Raw genomic sequence first — 21460 nt, 5'->3', positions numbered from 1 at the left:
CACTTTATTTGGTGTAGCAAGGGGTTATGGCAGCATACATAAATCATGGCAAGACAACATCAGGGAAGAGGAATAGTGGACGAGAGCCAACCCTAGGTAACAAGGATCAGGGAACATTAATGGGAAATGTCACAAACAACCATAGAACTCAGTAGCATGAGGTGACCATTTATTTAACCGAAGCACTGAATATATAATTTTGAAATAAACAAAAGTCCATCAAGAGACAGGCTTGCCTTGATAAAAACATGGCATGCTACTGCTTTGCAGCATTTTAGTCTTTCACGGGCTCCGCAAAAATGCCTCTCAACACTTTCAGGGAGTCTAGGGAAGCAGTGCTTCGGTAGCTTACCTTGAATACACGCCACTGATAGAACTACAGCAGCAAAAGGACAACAGAACTTAATGAACATCTGGCAGATCCTGTTCCCACAAAAACAGTCAGATTGGGGCTTCATAAACTCAACATTAGTGGTAGGGCTGCCATTCCTAAACCTCTGATTACTGTCACCAATGCCAGTGAATAAAAAAAGTGGTGCCATGAGCACAAAACATGGACCTGCGTAGACAGGGAAAAGGTAATAATGGTCAGATTAGTAGTCTTTCTCATTGTTTCTAACAATGGGGCATGTGAACGTGTGGCGAATGCTTAAAAGAGGCATACCTTCAGGACTACATGCATCTTACTGCCAGATATGGAGGCAGATTTAGTGGATCAAGTACAATGCAGATTTCCTCCACCCTCATCTCTGCAGCAACTGCGTTATGTGCTTGTGGAACAATGGTACAATATTCCACTGGAGACTATTCAGGGCTTGTACCACAAGATTCCACAATGAATCCATGCTGTCCTAAAGGCTAAAGGTGGTCCCATGCCTTATTAAGAGGGTACTGTAAAACTTTTTCAAGTGTTTCCATTAAGATGTTGATCTGTCCACCACTAGTAAATATGGTCTTGTCCCTGCATAAAGTGGCTCTGGGGTTCACCCAGCCTGGGGGTAACCCTGGGAGAAGGGGGTAAAGGTGGCTGGAGCATGATGCTGATCACATCACCTCCAAAGTGGTTGCAATCGAGAATGTGTGGGGTCCTACTCCCACATCCTCTAAATGTACCTTCATGGCACGGTGCTACATGCATGCGGAACTTTACCTTTTACCCAGTAAATGGGCTATTAGAAGGGAAAAGTTTATATATAAGTTGTATAATAAGTATAGTTTTTAAATCAAATTTTGGGTTTAATTCACCGTTCTAACATTGAAATGCCATTTTATATATTCCTTTTGATCCCAAAATGTGCCTACGTTTTTTTTACCTAATTCTTGATCTAATTCACCATAATATGTGGCTCTAGTTAATAGATACGCTAGAAACTTTCTAAAGATTGTGTTTAACAATGCATGATATTTCCTACACCAATTCTTAAATACAGGAATACTCGATGTGCATTACCTGGTGATACAAACATGTTTCTTCTTAGGAATTAGAGTTGACAACAAGCATCTACCAGGATCACCATCATCCTTTGGTTCCATCAGGATGGAAGTAAAGACTCTCCATCCTCTTCTGATCATCCACCACTCGTCTCTTTCAACTGTGTTCCAATGCTGACCTCTTCATATTTTCCAGTTATGTCTTGGGGTCTTTCCTTTGGCCTCCTTTCTTGTTCCCACACACACTCCCAGACAAGTTTTACCAGCCGCATCCTCTTCATTTGTCCAAACTACCTCAACACAATCTACAAGGGGAAAAAATAAAATTAAATTAATTACCTGTTACAAAATTTATATAATGTCACTATTGATATTTCTATAAATCCCTACAACTCAAGACTGATGAAAAAACACACATGACACTCATTAATAAAATTGTAGTCTCATATACTTATAATTTATAAAGTGAACGCTTCTGCCATACTGAAGAGTGTGACATCATCTACCATTGATTTAAAATAATTTTTGAATGTTTTACAAGACAAAGGCAGTACCATAATGGAAGTTAATGACATTGAAAGTACATAGTGAAACCTCAATTATACGATTTCAGGGGACTGAGATTAAAGAGCACACAAAATTGAAAAATCTAAAATCCAGAATTTTTTTGACACATTAGCTGCATTTGGCTGGCAGACATGATGCTTGAAGTTCAATTTCAAGCTGACTTGTAACCAGGCTGAGTCAACGCAGTTGTATTATTGCAAATGGATTGGTAAGATGGTAGCACCCATGCAAATGTATTAGATATCAGAGGAAGTTATTTAACCAAATACCATTATATATGACATGGTCTGACCACTTTTTCTTGTATTCAAGGTAAATATATACATTACACTTTGAATGTTATGAATGGTAGTGTGTAGGTATCAACTATCAACATCATTCTACATTGTAATTTCATCTGCTTTCAAACAATATAGAGCATGAGTTAATCTAAATTACATACAGATTTCTGTAATAAGCTCTGCACTAATAAATGCTAAGTATGTTTTTTTATTATCATTTGTGTTGTAGCATTTTTTAAATACAAACCAACTGAATATATTAGGAAGAAGCTGATTATAAGAATAAATCTAAGTAACATGTCAACAACATTCACTGATTGATTTGGCTTATTTTACTTTCCTTTCTGCCATTTGGCTAATCTTGAAGATGAGGATGAGTGATGATATGATGAAATTGAAGAAGGGACACTCACAAAGAACACCCACCATCACGAAATTAAAAAAGGGACACTATCAAAGAACACCCATCCCCAGTTGGAACTCAAACATGGAACCCCTGGCATCGTAGCATGTTGTGATAACCACTCTGTCATGGAAGTTGGCATCAACAACATTCAAAATTGATTTCACCGAGCTGAATATAATCAAACCTGTGAGTAAAACCATCCATGGCTGTGAATTGACTCTCTTCTGCTTTCAGTTCTCTAACCCCCCACTCTTGCCCCATATTAATGTTTACTGTAAGGTAATCTAAGGCAATGTGGGGATATTTCCTCCTGCATATCCTAGAGAACACCTGCAGGATGTTATATTTCAAATGTTTAAATTGAATGTACCAACACACACTATTGCTGCCATAGCTGGACTCGAATGCTATCAAGTGGATCACACTACCTGAACAGAAGTGTACAAAGCTTTTCTATTATGTAGAGTATTTTTTTTTTTTTTTGTCAGATGAGTATCCTAATGGTAAGTATCCACATGCTGTGTGAGCAGCATCAGGTTTGATGCAAACTCGGGAAACTAAAATTGAGTGTTGGCCCAGTACTGTGAGATATGGTGAAGTAAAGGACAGAACAAGGAAAAGTGGCAATGGAAGTGAATATGAATGAGGACCATGGCGCCAAGTGAAGGTTTTGCAAAATTTGTAGCTCCGCTCTTTATCTGTTTTGCGCTTGTACTAGTGCGAATTTGAATAGTGAAAAAGTGTTGTCAGGTGTCTGAAATTGCAGTTAATGATGAGAATGTGTTTGCAGATCAGTTCTATGACAGATACTTGACTCTTGAGTGGTTTTTCAATGCTTTGTGCTGTTTGAGGGGCGAGCGCGTGCAAGGATGTTTTGAGGAAAGCATCGCCCGGGACCTCCGCCAGGAAGTGCTTGCTCCAGTAGCTCTTCCTCATGCTATTGCTGAATGGTGACATCGAACTTCAGCCTGGACCAGGGACATCTACAGGGATAACAACAAATGATAGTGCCATTCCCCTTTACTATCAAAATGTGCAGTGCTTAAAGAATAAGTTTTTGGACTGTGAATTAATGATGGCTGAGTTCTTCGAATATGATTGTGTGTGTTTTAGTGAGCCAATTCTGATGTGTCATGTGTTGAAATTCCCCTCTATGAGCAATTCAATGTTTATCATAAAGATCATGAAATGTGTGGTGGTGGTGGTGTTATGGCGTGTGGGAACAAGAAGTGGCCCAGCAAGTACGACTGGATTTACAACGAGACTGTGAATTACTCTGGGTAGAACTCTTAGTGTTGTTATGATTCCACTCTGGCAGCTCTTTCCAGCCACGAAGTTATTTTGTGTGGGGATTTTAATATGCACATTAAGTGGAATAATCCTGTAAATGGTAGGGGCCTCCCCGATTGTGCAGTGGTAGCGTCGTCGCCTTGTAATCAAGGGGTCCCGGGTTCGATACCCGGTGGAGGCACATAGTGGTTCGGATCCCACTTTAAACTGTAGGTCCAGTCTCGATTAGCCTTACTGTGCATAAAGTGGACTTAAAACACCAACTCAAACCAAACCAAATCCTGTAAATGGCATACTACCAACCACTGGAAGGAGAAAATTTTAGGAGGTCAAAGAAATAGAGAAGACATCATGAATTGGAGTGGAGCACTCAAGATAAACAAGGAATGGAAGAGTGTGTTAGAGAAAGTTGAAAGGATGAGAAAAATGAAGGAGGAAAAAAGAAGAATGAAAAAGGAAGAAATAGAAGAGAAGAAGACCAGGGGAGGAGGTATTCATCCATATCCAAAAAGGCAGGAGGGGTGGGGGAATGATAAACAGGTAGTTCTTGACCTGTCAATCACCTGTCAGTGTGGTAGACCCATTAGTCAACTAACAAGAGGGGATATGTATTTAATACCTTTGGAGAAATCTTCCAAGATAAGGACTGTCAACATGATTTGTTTTTGTTTGGCTAGTCACCCTGTTGTGTGTATGTAATCTTTCTGTGTGTGTATTTCATCATTTTAGTTTAGTTCTTCCTCTGAGGAAGACCCTGATACAGGGTTGAAACATTACATGTTAAGTGTTTTTATATCTTAATAAACTGCCTTGGTCAGCAACTTCAAAAGGTTTGAGGGCCAAAATTATATCGAGCAGTTGATTGGCGGGCCGCATTTTCTTTTTTTTTGGGGGAGGGGATTAAAAATTACAAAAATTGTAAGAACTGAACTGAGTATGTAGTACTTACTTTCGCATGACCTAAATTTCTAAAATGAGGCATTAAAAACAATGGAATCACAAATCAAAATTGTATAATTACAATTTATTTCACAAAAACCCAATACTTATGGATGAATTGAAAGAAATGAAAAACACACCATACAAATAAGAATCCTTCATAGTAAGTGCTCAATGTGAAAATTGAGGCCGATCTGCTTCTTTTATTAAAGTTGGAATGTCCACTTCAATTTCTGTATTTGAAAGTCTCAGAAGGTGAAGCAGTGAAGAATCTACCAATGGACTTCTGTAGCGGTTCTTGATGAACTTCATTGAAGAAAAAACAGTTTCACACGTGTATGTGCTGCCGAACATCGATTCTTTGCCCAAAACTACAAAGGTTTGGAAAGCGTTTATTTGAAAGGTATTTGAAAAACTCTGGCCCCTTTTCTTGGCTAGTTTGACGGAACACATCGCCTTGCAAATCACACAATTCAAGTTGGAGAGAAGCTTCTTGTTCTTCGATGTTAACGCCAAGAGGATTGCTAAATAGCTGGATGCTGCTTTTAAGTTCTTCAAAATCTTTAAATCTGTAGTCAAACACATCCATTATTTCTTTAATATTTGCACTGAATTCAGAAAAGTCCAGTGTTTCTTCATCTTCTGCTAGCTGCCGACAGCTTGGAAAATGGACCACGTTATTACTTTCCAAAAATCCGTTGAAAATCTTCAGTTTACTACGAAACCCATTTATGTTTCCCATTAAATCTGATACCAGCTGGTTTCTTCCCTGCAGTTTCAAGTTCAGTTCATTCAGATGACCTGTGATAGTCTATCTGTTATAAATGCCAGTTGTTTAAGGAAGTCCATACTCTTAAACTGTTCATTCAGTAAAAATAGAACGTATTTTAATAAAAATACAGAAAATTAATATATTTTGCAAACTGGCTTCACGGGCCGCAAAAAAAGGCACCGAGAGCCGCATGCGGCCCGTGGGCTGCCAGTTGGAAACCCCTGTTTTAGCTTGTTTATATTTCTTTATTTTATTTTATATTTTTGTGTGTGTGTGTGTGTTTAATTTAACACTAGTCTACTGTTATATTGTTGTACTGTTGTTACTTTCCGGTATAAAATGGCTTCTGCTGTAGTGGAAATTTCAATAAAATAAATAAATAACAAATTTCTGGATTTTAGATTTACAACTATGTACAGATTAAATTTTCACCAAAAAAATCACCTGTATAATTAATTACCTCTCTCAGCTTCATGTCTATAAAAATACATATTGAATGCTCCATCTCTTAGTAAGTTGGGTACACTCTTCACTGCCTAATACCACAGTAGATTACTGTTGTGATTAAATTAATGCTCTGGCTTATGTATCAATCTCTCATCATGCTTTAGACTCGATGCAAACCTTCCAGAAACCTGCAAATATGAAATATGTTAAGAAAATCATCAACCACCCATGCTACATAATAAATGGAAAGTTACAGCAGGTACAGGAACCTTGTTAACTCTTTTGCTGCAGGGTTTTGCAATGCTGATACAGCTTTACTGCTTTCACTGCATAGTTTTTGGAGGATATTTTCAGAATTGCATCAATTTAAAAAGTATTCTAAAGTACTGATATGAATACTATGACTATTCTCTGAACAAAAGACCACAGGCAGGAGTCCCCCTTGGTGTCAGATTCTCACTGTTATTGAAATAAATACAGTGGCATGGCCAAAGGGGTTGGGTGGGGGTAGGGGTCATAACCCTTCCTTTAGGTCCAGTATTGCTAAAAAGAATGTCAAAGGCTAGAAATGATGGCAAAATGAGGGACATCCCTCTTCTTAGTGAGGCTAAAATTACACAGGGAGTTTTTGTTGGTTCTCAGATCCAAAATATCTTCAATGATGAGAAGTTTGACAGTGTATTATTAGGTGATGAGAAGAAAGCTTGAGACAGAACATCCTCGGAAATGTCAGGGCAGAAAACTACAAATGAACTGATTGGGAGCATGTTGCCTCTTCATCAAGAAATTAGATGCATGTCAATAAAGATACACATGATCCATTCCCACTTAGATTTCATCCCCGTAACTGTGCCATACTTAGTGATGAGCATGGGAAACATTTCCATCAGGCAATCACATCGATGGAGAAAAGGTACCAGCAAAAGTGGACCACTTCCATGTTGATAGATTGTTGTTGATTTGGTTCATTTTACTTAGCTTTTCTGCCACTTTTGGCTAATCACAAAGATGAGGATGAGAGATGATATGATGAAATTGGTGAAGGGATACTTACAAAGAGCACCCATGCCCAGGTTGGGATTCAAACCTGGGACCCTTGGTGTTGTTGTGCATGCCATGCTAACCACTCCTCCACAGAGGTCGGCCATGTTGGTAGACTACTGTTGGATGATATCTATGTATACGAGGTGTACAAAAAAGAATGTCCTAGTTTTCAACCTCTGTTCTTTCATACGTATTTGGTGTACAACAATAATATATATATTAAATGAAAGAGTAACACTCATAGTTTTTTTGGTTCAAAAATGTTCAATGTGTGACCCTTTTGTGACCCGGCACACATCAAAACGATAAGACAGCTCTTCCCACACTCTAACAAGCATGTGTGTAGTGATTGAGGTTACAGCTTTACAGGAAATCTTTTCGTCCATTTCTTTGCAGGCTTACAAGAATATTAATTTAATGACTTGTCAATACTTTCCTAGGATCCCGAGATATTTAGCCTTTTCCAGCTTCTGTTTTGGCATGTTCGGGGTCGAAAACGTGTGGATACCATATCGCTAAATACAGTCTCCAAAATTTAATGTTGGAACTCTCTCTTCACTACAGAAAATTTGACAATCTAAGATTTAACACTTTATCAAGAGCTTCAAATCTCTCGATTTATATTTAATACTCAATCCTACCACCAAAATTTCCATGCCATAATCTAAGACCTAGAGTTGGATACTGTTCCCTCCTTCCCCCCTGTTTAATTCAGAATCCTCTCCAGAACCCACATGTCAACTAAGACATAATATGTAAGAGTTGGAGATTTCTCCCCTCCCCCTTTCGACAATGCCCTTAAATACTTTCTTTTCTTTATCTAATTGATTAAATATGAGTGGCCACGGTGGCTCAGTCGATAATGCGTCTGACTACCATGCTAAAGGTCCCGGGTTGGATCCCCGGCCGGTTCAAATCCGGGAACTTTTCTAACGATGGAAGTGGCCCCGGCACCCACCCAGCGTCGAATAACATGGGTACCTGGGGGATACCCTGGGGGGTAAAGGCGGTCAGGGCCGTGATGCTGATCACATCACCCCCACTCACGACCGGATCAAGAAAGTGTGGGGCGTTACCCCACACCCCCTATACGCCTTCATGGCGTGGTGCTATGCACAGGGGAGCACTTTTACCTTTTTTTATATACCTTTTTTAATTGATTAAATATGTTTGGAAGTATTATGAATCAACCATAGTATTTTCAAAATTTTGGGAGGGTCCAAACCCCCTGGACCCATCCTGTGGATACGCCCTTGTCAGGAGACACCACTGATTCTGACACTGCATAAATATTAGACAAAATCCTTCACAGTATGTGAAGAAACACCACCAATGTATTATTATGGAAAACATTCCTTACCTTCCATTATAATATCCACCTCAACCAATGAACGAGAAGCATCTGCTCTTTAACGCTGTCCCTGTCATATGGGAGCCAAAGCACACTAAACTTCCTGATCATACTCCTAACCTCCTAGTAGTGAGAGTCGAAGGAACAAGATCTGAAAGTACAAGCAATTAAAAGTAAGGTTAGAAAAATGCAACACAAAACATTTTTATAAATTTTTAAGTGTATTACTGTTGCCCAATTTCCTATTTCTGGATGCTAATCTCTTCTTTAAACTTTAGCTGGAATCAGATCGGAATGTTTAACAATCTTTTTCAAGTTTTATAGGAGTACCAGGTGTGCCGGTTAATAATTCTTAATTCATCCGAAAGAAAACAAGTGTATCTGGGGAGAAAGGTAACAAATGCTTTATTCAAAGTATGCGCCATCGCTAGCTATACATTGTGCCCATCTGTCCGTCAAGTTGTGGATGCCCTTCCAGAAAAATCGTTCACATTTTGAGGTGATCCAGTCAACAAGCCATTGTTCGACATCTTCATAATTGTTGAAGTGTTGCTGGGAAAGTGAGTGAGACATCGATGAAAACAAGTGGTAGTCCGAAGGGGCTAAGTCTGGTGAGTATGGCAGGTGGGGCAAGAATTCCCAGCCAAGTGCAGAAATGGTGTATCTGATGCCTTTCTCTGTGTGTGATGAGGCGTTGTCGTGATGCAAAATCACTTTTTCGTGTTTTGTCGCCCAATCTGGGTGCTTTTCGATCAATGCATGGTTCAAATTGATGAGTTGTTGATGGTAGCGAACGGCATTCACTGTTTCACCTGGTTTCAGAAGCTCATGGTACACCACACCCTTCTGATCCCACCAAATGCACAGCATTGTCTTCCTTCCGAAGCGATTCAGTTTTGCGGTCGATGTTGAAGGTTGTCCTGTGTCAACCCATGACATTTTGCATTCTCGAAGTAGATCCATTTTTCATCTCCAGTCACTATCCGATGCACGAAAGATGAAAGACTTTCTCTCATGCTGAGAAAGCAACATTTCACACACAGTTTTTCGCTTTTCCATTTGTCTGTCGTTCAGATGATGTGGGACGAATTTTCCTGCCTTCTGGATCTTTCCCATGGCATGAAGATGATTAAAATATAGTTTGGCAACCAACATTTAACTTCTCTGCCAGTTGTCGTTGCGTTTGCATATCGTCTTCGCCCAACAGTGCTTGCTACTTGGTGTCTTGGAATTTTTTCAGCTGGCCCGGGTGATCTTTGTCTTTCAAGTAGAAATCACCACTTTTGAATCGTCGAAACCAACGCACACACGCGTCTTGCATTAGGACATTGTCACTGTACATTTCCACAAGGATACGATGGCTTTCATTCGCATTTTTTTTTTTTTATTGAACAGGTCAACATGTTTCCCACACAAACCCAATATCACGATCACTCACACTCGGTTGCACATCCATGGCATTTTGACAGGTACTGTCCTGGCAACACACTGACGTAAGAGCTGAGACTGTGCACCAACCCTTGCTTCCAGCGCCATCCAGCAACGAAATTCAGAATTATTAACTGGCACACCTGGTGTAAGGAATTGCTTTAGAATACTGTAAACTATTGTGGAAGAGAGCTTAAAGCTTAGCAAAACTAATTAGCAAAGTTAAAAGCTTTACCAATTATACTGGAAAAATTATGATTTGAAAAGGAGCACATGCGAGCATCTGCATTTGTGTTTGAAAGCAGATATTGAGTGATGAGGTGTTGGAAGCATTTATGAACATTACTTTAATGCTAAGAGCCCTAAACCTGACCTGCCTAACCTAACAACCAAAGCAACAAAAGGAAAAGCATGTGGACATAATACCCCATTGCACCCCATACAGATGGCAGCAATGGTCCATATCCAAAACGACAGTAAATGAATGGCTGATTGCAAGCAAAGAATCATATAGGAGTATAAGGAAGGAAAGCATGCAGTAAGTAATCACTAAGAATCTGAAATAAGTGTTAACAGACATAAACAGAAAGCAACTACGCAAACAGTGTGTGTGTGCCATGATTATTTCAGAATTATCAAATCGGTCCATGAGCCTGTACACATGATTTGGGTACATGGCTAAATTCACATACTAAAGAGGCAGAATGAATGACGCTCGACTTAGGGCTGGTGTTTCAATATCCAGTTAATCTTTCTGTTAACTATCTGCCAGTTGGAGATAATAATAAGAAAAGAATGATGGAAAAAAAAAATGCAACCAGGATTCGAACTTCTATCATATAAAGTAACATGCTTCGCAAAGTAGTGCCCCTAACCACTATAAGACTGGTGCACCTGGTAGGGTGGATATTCTTGTCGCAAATTCTCCAACACGACCTTGCCAAGCGAATTCTATCAACCATGATGCTTAATTTCCCTGTTTGCTTGGGCATTGGTTGAGCTCTGCCAAACAAAATAAGTCTTCTTCTATACTAATTTAACTTTTTAGTGAATAATATACTGTTTAATATGAAGGTGGAGTGGTCGAGTGTCGAACTTTGATAGCTCCATGAGGCAGCCACGTTGCTTCACAACATGTTAGGCTGGTAACTGCAAGAAGGAGAAGTGGTTAAAATAATCGGCACCACACTTCACGTTACAAGCTAACTGTACATTTAAAAAACAAAATTTTCACAAACTTCCAGTTACGTGCTAACATGAACCTTAACTGTACATTGAAAAATCAGCCCTTAGAATTTTACCATGGAGTATATTTGAAATAATAATCCAAATTACCAAGTACACCAACAAGCTTGAGGGAACATTTTTCACAGTAAAAAGTTAGAAAAAAAATTGTTACTATTTCCCATGCAGAATGCATGTCAGTTTCTTTTCATACATCCATATTCTGCAAACAAAAAAACCAGGAGAACCAACCGTGACTTTCACGCGTAATAGCACATTAGGAAATTAGGATTTGTGCCTTCATCATCACATTTTCACTACCTGTAGGCCTTAGGGGTCTTTCAGACCAAAATGATAGGTAACAGGACCACAAAATAAACACACCTGAATAGGCAATTTTCCCTCCACTCTTGGAGAGAAAAAGGCTCCACATTCACTGCACATGAGCGACCACCGGCCCTATACATCTTCTTCTTCTTCTTATGGTGCTACAGTCCACTGATGAACCTTGGCCTCCTCTGTGATTTGTCTCCATCTATCTCTACCTTTTGCCACAACTTTCCAATTTCTATACTGGAGCTTCCGAACATCCTCACCCACTCCATCCACCCATCTTCATTTAGGCCTTCCTCACTTCCTTTGTCCACCTGGGCTATCCAACATCACTCTCTTTGCAGGGTTACTATCACTCATGCGCATCACATGACCTGCCCATCTTAATCTTGCCGCCTTTATTACACCAATAACTGTTGGTTCTTGATATAAGTTGTAGAGCACCTTATTAAATTGCTTTCTCCATTTTCCATTCTCACATACTGGTCCCAATATTCTTCGTAATATCTTTCTTTCAAAGGTCTCTACCAGCTGTTCATCTTTCCTTGAACTGGTCCAAGTTTCCGCAGCATAGATCAATACAGGTCTTATCAGTGTCTTGTAAAGTGTTAACTTAGTTGTTCTGGAAAATATGGTGCTCTTAAAATGTCTCTGTAGTCCATAATAGGCCCTATTCGCTGCTACAAGTCCTGTCTTTACTTCCTCCTGTGAATCATTTTCATATGTCACAACAGAACCCAGGTAGATAAAGGCATCCACTCTATCGAAGGCATAATTAGCCATTGTTATTGTTGGTGATGGATTATATCCGTGTGCTTTGCCTGCTGCCATGTACTTAGTCTTCCCTTCATTCACCACCAATCCCATCTTCTTTCCTTCCCTTTCTATGGCCAGAAATGCTTCTTCTACTGCATGTAGAGATCTTCCTATGTCCACATCATCTGCATATGCAAGTATCTGGATTGACTTATAATATATGGTACCCCTAATTTGCACCCGAGCTTCCCGTATAACCTTCTCTAAGGCAATGTTAAACAACAAACAGGACAGCACATTGCCTTGTCTTAGTCCATTTTCTATTTCAACCGGTTCTGAGAGTTGTCCTCCTACTCTTATCTTACTATTAGAGCCCTCCATAGTTATCCTCACCATTCTTACTAATCCTATTGGAATTCCGAGATCTTTCATTGCCAGATATAGTTGAGTCCTGTTTATACTATCGTATGCAGATTTAAAATCAAGAAATAGATGGTGCGTTCCTATCCCAAACTCCAGAGTTTTCTCCAGTATTTGCCTTAAGGTGAATATCTGGTTAATTGTAGATTTTCCTGGCCTGAACCCACATTCATATGGTCCAATGCACTTTTCTACATATGGTAGTAGTCTTTTATATATAATTCTTGCAAATACTTTATATGCAACGTTCAACAATGTAATTCCACGATAGTTTGCACACTCCATCATGTCCCCTTTCTTGTGGATAGGTACTATGATACCCGTCCTCCATTCACTTGGCATCTGTCCCTTTTTCCAGATTATGTTTATTATTTCCTTCAAGCCTCTAATGACACTCTCGCCTCCATGCTTAAGCAGCTCTGCTTGCAAGTTATCTATACCTGGTGCTTTACTATTTTTCAATATCCTGACTGCCTCCCATACTTCATCTAACTTTGGACTTTCTATGCCCTCTTCTCCTTCCTCTTCTTCATTTAATCCTTCTTCCAGCATACCTGCTACATCTGCACTACCATTCAATACATCATTAAAATGCCTTCTCCACCTTTCTAAAATTTCATTACTGTCACTAATTATATCGCCTGTTTCATTTCTACAGACTGTTGTCCTTGGTTTAAAAACATCTTTTGTATTATTTACCAGCTTATACATCTGTTTTACATTCTTCTGCTCATGCAGGCTTTCCAACTGCCTCATCTCTTGCTTCATCTATTCCCTTTTTCTTTTCCTATGGTCTCTCTTCTCAATCCTTCTTTTCTCTTGATATTCATCCCTAGCTCTCCTTGTTGCATTTCTTTGCTGCATCCTCTTATATACATCATTCTTTTCTTTGGTTACATTTTGACATTCCTCATCGAACCACGTTTCTTTCTTTACTGGCTTTTGTGTTTCAAGTATTTCCTTTGCTACATTACTGATCCTCAGCTTATATCTATCCCACCTCTCATCTATATTTTCCACTTCTGCCGGTTCCATCCCGATGAATCCCTCTTGTAGTTTACTTCTGTACCTGTCAACCACTGTTGGATTTCTTAACTGCGTGACATTAAATTTAATCAGGCTAGTCGCCTTCATTTTTCGACTATTAGATATTCTTGCTCTAATCCTTCCCATAATCAAATAATGGTCGGAATCGATATTAGCCCCTCTAAAGGATCTAACATCAATGATATCTGATTTATGTCTACAATCTATCAGCATGTGGTCAATTTGATTGTAAGTTTTTCCATCCGGGACTCTCCATGTTATTTTATGAATATCCTTGTGCTGGAACATAGTTGTTGTTATTACTTGATTCCAAGATGCTGCAAACATTATTAGCCTCATTCCGTTGTTATTTGTTACTTTATGCATACTTTGTTTACCAATTGTTGGTTGATACACGTCTTCAATGCCTATCTGGGCATTAAAGTCTCCAATTACTATTTTTATGTCATTTTTTGGGCAATCATCAAATGCTTTCTCTAACGCATCATAGAAATCTTCTTTTACATCATCTGTGGATACTTCCGTGGGTGCATGTGCATTGATTATACTGTAATTAAAGAACTCTCCTTTAACTCTTAATGTTGATAATCTTGAACTTATAGCTTTTAATCCTATCACTAGATGTGTTAGTTGTTTATGTATTATAAACCCAGTTCCTAGCATATGCAGCCTTTCATCACAGCTTTTCCAAAACTCCTTTTCCGATCCAACGTACTTCTTGCAATGCCACTATCGCAGGCTTATAATTATTTAGTTGATCCAGCAACATCCTCAATGCACCTGCCCTATACAAAGATAGCACATTCCAGCTCCCTACATATAGATCCCTTCCCTTTCCATAATTCGCTTGTCCATTGTTCACGCCAGTCCGTCCTAGGTAGATCTGTCCGGCTACATTTCTTTCAGGTCTCGTAACGTGGTTCCTTTTGTGGGATGGGGTTGTCGGCCCCACGCCCAACCCCCATTCTTGGAGGGCCAGGATTTGTTTAGGGTTTACTCCCGTAGGGCAGCTGGCTTCACTATGCCTTACGAGTCTGCCCCACCCTTGGTTTTCTGTCAGGGTATCCTTCCCTTAGCCTTTGGGGATCCCTCCCCTCACTCCAAGGCAGCAGGGGCTGAGCTTAGTTAGTGGCGGCTCTCCTCGCCACATCGCAGGATTTTCATCGGAGCCTTGCAGTATTTACCTAGATGAAGTTGCCACTCCACATCTCACTGCCTCCTCCAATCCTACTGCTGCTTGTCCGCGACTGTTTCCAGCTAGCCAACATATCTGCTGGCCGTTCCCCTATCCGCAACCTGGGGATGCGCCTGGTGGCATACAGCTCTGCCTCTGGCAAGATAACCAAGCCCAGGGGCCCTATACGTAGGCCGAATAAATTACGACCAGAGCCGGATTCGAACCTACGCCATCCCGCAGTGAACGATGTCAATAAAAATGTATGTTCAAAGTGTATAAACAGGGCATATAATTTGTGTGAAAAGAGAAAAACACACTGTTTCATGCAACATTGTTATTTGTACAGGCAAGAGTTTCAATCTTACTCGCATACAGCGCCACCGCTATTCGGGCGATTTCATGCAGTTTGCAACTTCGTAATAAGGCACGCTCCCCTTCAAATGGAATGCTGGCATAGGTATTGTTGTAGGCCTATCATCTAGCTATCAGCGTGTTCGAAATGGGCAAGGAACTTAGTTCCGATCTGAAGGATGTTATTATAAATTTGGCCCTTAGAGGTTATTCATTAAGAAAAATTGGACAACAGTCAATAAATCACACTCCACAGATCAATACATAGTAAACAAATTTAGAGAGGAAGGTTCAACTAAGTGTTCCTCGGTTACGACCGTTACTCGAAAATGTTGCTGGCAAGATGATGTCTAATCAAACTGTCTAACATGCCTTGTGGAAGCATGGATATCATGGCAGAATACCACGAAAGAGGCAGTATGTAAATAAGGCGATTCGCAGGGCAAAAAGCTGTTTTTGTAGTTCAGAATCAATGTAAAGAAAAATGTAAGCTTAATTGTAACCCTACTTTAATAATAATAATAAATAAATAAATTTGCGAAAGAGTTTCCCTGACATTTATTTATGAACAGTAAGGCTAATCGGGACTGGACCTACAGTTTAAAGTGGGACCCAAACCACTTGAGCCTCCACCAAGTATCAAACCCGGAACCCCTCGATTACAAGGCTCGAGCATGTACATGATGTACTAGTACAACTGGCGGCCACAAAGACACGTCATATTTTAATAATCTGCTCTGCAGTTGATCATCCGATGGATTCTAGATGTCCACTCCTTCATAGAAGAACTTTAACAAATCTCTTTTTGACTATCGACACACAACTGATGAAAACAAGGGCTCGTTTCTTACTTCCTATGCACTGGCAACAACGGGGACTGGCCTAAACTGGAAGTTCCGGGGGGACCGGGCAATACCTCACCAATGTTTATGTTTACATTTTTAACACTGTCTATATGTGCAAACAATGGGCTTCCATGAAAAAAAAAACTAAGAGTAATGCAGGATATGAGATTTCGGCCCAAGTTTATTTTGATTTATTGCAATTTCATCATGCTACGAATGCAATATTAACATGGTTCGATTTCGATTTACTTCTGTTAACACATACTGTGGAGTTTAAGAGATTACTTAAATCTTTGCTCAATATATGCTTTCTAGTTAGGTTAGGCAGGCCGTGTTTGGTTCTATTAGCATAAAAAAAAAAAGTTCTTAAATCTATTCTACTAAGGTTCAGATTTACTTTTACATTAATTCCCACAAGTGTACGATACTTACAGTCTAAAGTAGGATCCGAACCACTAAGTGCCTCCACCAGGTTTCGAACACGGGACCCCTTGATTACAAGGCGACAACGTTACCACTACACCATCAGGGAGGAGAATTGTCATTGGGAAGTGCGCATGCTTACGTAAGATAATTTTAAAGTTTTTTCAACATAAATAACTTTTTGGTAGTGTCTGTTGCCATGTTCTTTTTCTGCTGTAACCTCAAAAGAGACATGCACGTGGCAGCACACTCAGACTCTGTTTTATCCTGATTTCATCATGGTATTACATGCAATTACGCCTGCAACACATACTGTGAAGTTTTAGTGATTACTTACACAAAAATGGGTAACAGTTTCATACATTGGAGACAAATTTCTTCAATTTTACACAAGAAACTACTTACAGAAATGAGTTTCTCCAAGGTTTACAATGTTCGTTGAGGTATTTTCTTTTATCGTGGAATATATTTGACCGGGAAATCATGTATTTTTCAAGAGAAATTTCACACCGACGAACAATTGCCATTGCTTTCATTTGCTTGCCCTACGACAACCGGATGCTGCGTACGTTTGATGACGTAAGCCCTGTCAGTGTTTCAAACCCTCTTTTTTTTATATGCTTGCCTAACGTAACGTAACCTAACCTTATCAGAAATGGTTCATGGGGCTATCCGTGAATGGTTCGTGGGGCTATCGTTCAGCTACCATGCATAATGGTTTGTGGGGTTATCCGTGAATGGTTTGTGGGGCTATCCATGTATGGTTTGTGGGGCTATCAGACAGCTACTTGTGCATAACGTACAATTTGTACAAGTGACGAACACGATAGTAGGTATTTTTGAGTGAAGGATGTTGGAAACACTGCATGCCTACTACGGTAGTCAAGATTTCCCCGCCATATTCTGGGTTATGGAAGCGAAAAAAGGAGTCAAAGAAATTACTCTCTATGTGAAAAATTGTGCGTTTTTTCGTGTAAAAAGCATAATGGCACCTTGAACTATGTTCCCCAATACACAATTGGTAAGTACGAACCATGCGAAACACAAAATATCCGATTTTAATGTCTCCGATCTATGAAACTGGTACCCAAACAGGTAAAATTTCAGTAACCGCCAAATGTCTCAAATTCCATTATTTTCTTATTTTCACATTTGAACTTACGTATTTTGCATTCCTAAGAATTGTTGAAGGTGCCATTTCGTTTTTTCCAAGCAAATAATCTCAATTTTGGACATATCGAGTAATTTTTGTTTCTAAGCTTTCGCTTGCGTTACATGCGGAGAAATCTTGACTAGCGTTGTCCATGATCAGTGGTTATGCAGTGATGCAACCTTCTTCATAGAAAAAACCTACGTTTGTGTTACTCATTTTCTATTTCTTTCCAGGTTCGAAAACCCCACGAACCATACATGGCAAGGTTAGGTTAGGTTAGGTAAGGCAAACATAGTTGAAATTGTTTTTTAAAATTAAAAAAAATATTTTTTTTTTCAGGTTCGAAAACCCCACGAACCATTCATAAATAGCCCCACGAACCATGCATGGCAAGGTTAGGTTAGGTTAGGTAAGGCAAACATAGTTAAAATTGTTACTTAAAATTAGATTTTTATTTTCTTCCGGGCTCGAAAACCCCACGAACCATGCAATTCCATGCTGAATTGCAAATTCTACTGGATCTTCAACACCGTGCAATTTCACGATGGATCCTGTGCACGTCATCTTGTCGCAAGTTCATAATCAGAAATGATGCACAGTAACGCACGTTTATTTACGTTTTACAACAGTTACACAGTTACAAAATTGCATGGTTGGAAACACTAACCGGTTATTACGTCATGAAACGCATGCAAAAATTTGGTTCACATAGTAGACGGACATCAAGGGAACAGCTTTCGTGCAGGGGAGTGAAATTAATGAAATTTAAGTGAGGGGAAAAAACACTTCCAAAACCTTCATCAAGTATAAAGAAACTCATTTCGGTAAGTACTTTTGGCTCAAGTTCCTTTTGTTTTATTGCAATTTCATCATGCCATGAATACAATCTTTACATGGGTCAATTTCGATGTATTGCGATTTCATCATGCCACGAATGCAATTTTTACATGGGTCAATTTTGATGTATGTCTGTTAACACATACTGCGGAGTTTTAGCAATTACTTAAGGTTTTGTTTAATATATTCTTTCGTGGTTATGTTAGGCAGGTTAGGTTTGGTTCCCTTAGCATTAATGTAAAGTCCCTAAATCCATTATACTAAGGTTCTGATTTACTTCTACATTCATTCCCACGCTTCTACGATATTTACTGTCGCTTATCGACGGAGAGTATCTTGTCCATGAGAAGTGGGTTTTTTTTCAACATAAATAACTTCTTTCGAGTCAAAACGGTGCTCATTACGGTAACAGTAGTATAAGCCGGAGACACATTAAACTAGTTTGTTTTCAAATAAAAATCATTGCTACTTACCTCATATGCATAGCGGAAGATTTTTCAAGCTGGAAATCACCTTTTTTTCCATGAAAAAAGCGTTATTTTTAACATTATAATCATTTATTGGTCGTTGCTAATTCGGCAGGCAAATTTTGACTCACGTTGTCTATCGTCAGCTGATATGCAGTATCGTCAGCTGATGTGCAGTGTTTCAAAACTTATGAACCGATAAATGCCGCACAAACTATTCACAAAAGGTTTTTAAGCGAAAATTGAGGCTAGACTCTACTTTACGTCCTTATCTGCATGGTGATTGCTTCTTTGCGTTCGCGGTGCGCGATCGTGGTGTGGCACCCGGCATCTCTTCGGGTAAGTACCTTTTTCTTTTAACACTTTCTGTTCACGATAGCCCCACTATCCATTCACGGGGTCGAGGTATGCCTACGAGTTTAGGTTAGGCCTGTTAGGTTAGGTTCCATTAGCACTCATTTCACCCCTAAATATGTGCTTCATCATCTAAAAAATTCCTCAGTGCGTTCAATTGCGCATATCCGGACAACATCGGTTTTTCTCGATTTACTCCTTCAGGAAATTTTTGCTCGCTTTGAGATTTACGTTGTTGAATTCCTTATAAAATAACCTTTCCAACGATATATGACACGTATTCCTTACGAAAAGGACGTAAACTAGAGTCTTACCTTACATTGGAAAAAAAAAACCTGCTCACACGTCATCTTGTCAAACTTCCGCGTGGTTGCTACACTGTGAGGGGGTTACATAACCGAACGCACGGAACATTTGAATCACGTAGTCGACGGTAATGGCGACACGAACTATCGTACAACGGAGATGCATGATTGACGAAAAATACCTTATTTACAGGCAAAATACGTTGCATTATTCTAAAAAACAATTTCCCCGGCTTCAGAAAGTCCTCAAGAACGCAATTCCGTAAGTACTTTCTCGTCTTTTCTCCTGTAAATTTTAAGAAATCCGTCTCCGGCTTATACTACTGTTACCCTCATTACTTTAAGGAAGATTCAAATTTCGTGTAACAATGATTTCAAAATTCTACGATTATTAGTATTTGTTCTACGAGAAATCATAAAACAATCTGAACAGTTACCGTACTTTCTCCTGTAAAATTGAAGAAATACGTTGTTGTGGTTTCCGTAGTCTTGTAACAAATTTTACACAATGTAAAACCTAACCTATCGATTAAAGAAACTTGAGAATTAATTTTTGAGGGAGTACAGTCAGTCACCGGGGCCTCTTTTACTTCATTGACAATAACTATCGCAATAAATACAATTAATATATAAAATGTTCATGTCTTCACACTTCTTACCAAAGGTCCAGTCTGTCGTGGCTAACAGCAATGCTCTGAACGCTTTAAACATTGCAAGCATTTTTCTGAAGAAATTCTAAAATGAAAGTTGTGCGATAAAATTCCCTTTAGAGATTTGTGATTTCGAGCCTTTGATTCTGAAGGTCTTCCTTATCGCACAACGCTAGGACAACCTTGTGTTCTGACGTCAGATGAAGAATGCCTACGTTGTTAGGTTAGATCTATTAAGCTTGGTTCTATTAGCATAAAAGAACTGAAAATGTATTATATACACTAACATAACTAAACCTAACCAGCCTAACCTAGCAACTTAGGCACCTAACCTAACAATTAAAGTTTAACCGGTGACGTCAGAACACAAAGTTGTCCTAGTTTTGTGCGATACGAGAGATACTGATGGCTGACATTCTAACATTCAATGTTGTCATTTGCCAATATTTGTAACGCCAAAGTCACTAAATCTTCACGTAAAATCCTCCAAATAGAACTGCACGCAAGCACGTATCCAAGTGGGGGGGAGGGCTAAGGGGGCTCGCCGAAAGTTTTCGGTTTACACTAGATAAAATGAGATTTTTTGTTTCTTGTGGTGTTAAATAAAATAATGCGACGTTATATTAAGGAGATAAATAATTATCGAGGCAAGACGAAGAATATTCTATAACCCTGTTATTGGTAACAGCTCGTATCCAAGGTGGGAATCAGGGTGCTCAAGCCCCTGCGTAATTATGCCCATGCCATGCTTCGGATCCTGCGGAAAGACGAATCTAAACAAAATTGAATAGCATATTTGAAATTTTTATTTATTTGGAACACTGTTGGTCGAACATTAGAATGAAGTTCTACAATCTTACGAAAATATCCTCTCCTACAGTGGTAGTCTTCGTTCAGTTTAAAACAACTCCAATTAGGGGAAAGTGGGGGTAAGACCGGGTATTGTCAGATTTAAGTAAAATATGCATTGTTTAACTGAGTACAGTATATATCATTCCTGAAAAGTTATAATTGCACTACTTTTTCATCAATGATTATGTTAACTTTATGGGAAAATAGAGAAACGAGATTTTCATTGGATAAGTAGCAGAAATTTCTATTTTATACCTATGACAAGTTGGCTCATGTCTTAGCTGAACAATTCAAGAATATTAGTTACAGA

General features: G+C 39.2%; 1 protein-coding gene across 1 annotated transcript in view; it reads right to left on the bottom strand.

Annotated features, from left to right (window-relative positions):
* The window catches only part of LOC145980953 (uncharacterized), a 41174-nt gene extending 20730 nt beyond the window's left edge, over positions 1 to 20444 (bottom strand). Inside the window, exons 1-4 of the mRNA XM_083114041.1 lie at positions 20308 to 20444; positions 8538 to 8679; positions 6147 to 6321; positions 1451 to 1736 (exon numbers count right to left, since the gene is read on the bottom strand). The gene's annotated coding sequence lies outside the window, so the exon portion shown is untranslated. The remainder of the gene's footprint in view (positions 1 to 1450; positions 1737 to 6146; positions 6322 to 8537; positions 8680 to 20307) is intronic.
* Positions 20445 to 21460: the final 1016 nt, after the last annotated feature.

Source organism: Lepisma saccharinum, chromosome 2 (assembly GCF_977018435.1).
Source record: "Lepisma saccharinum chromosome 2, izLepSacc3.1, whole genome shotgun sequence".
Lineage (NCBI taxonomy): Eukaryota > Metazoa > Arthropoda > Insecta > Zygentoma > Lepismatidae > Lepisma > Lepisma saccharinum.
This window is presented reverse-complemented; position numbering and strand designations above follow the sequence as displayed.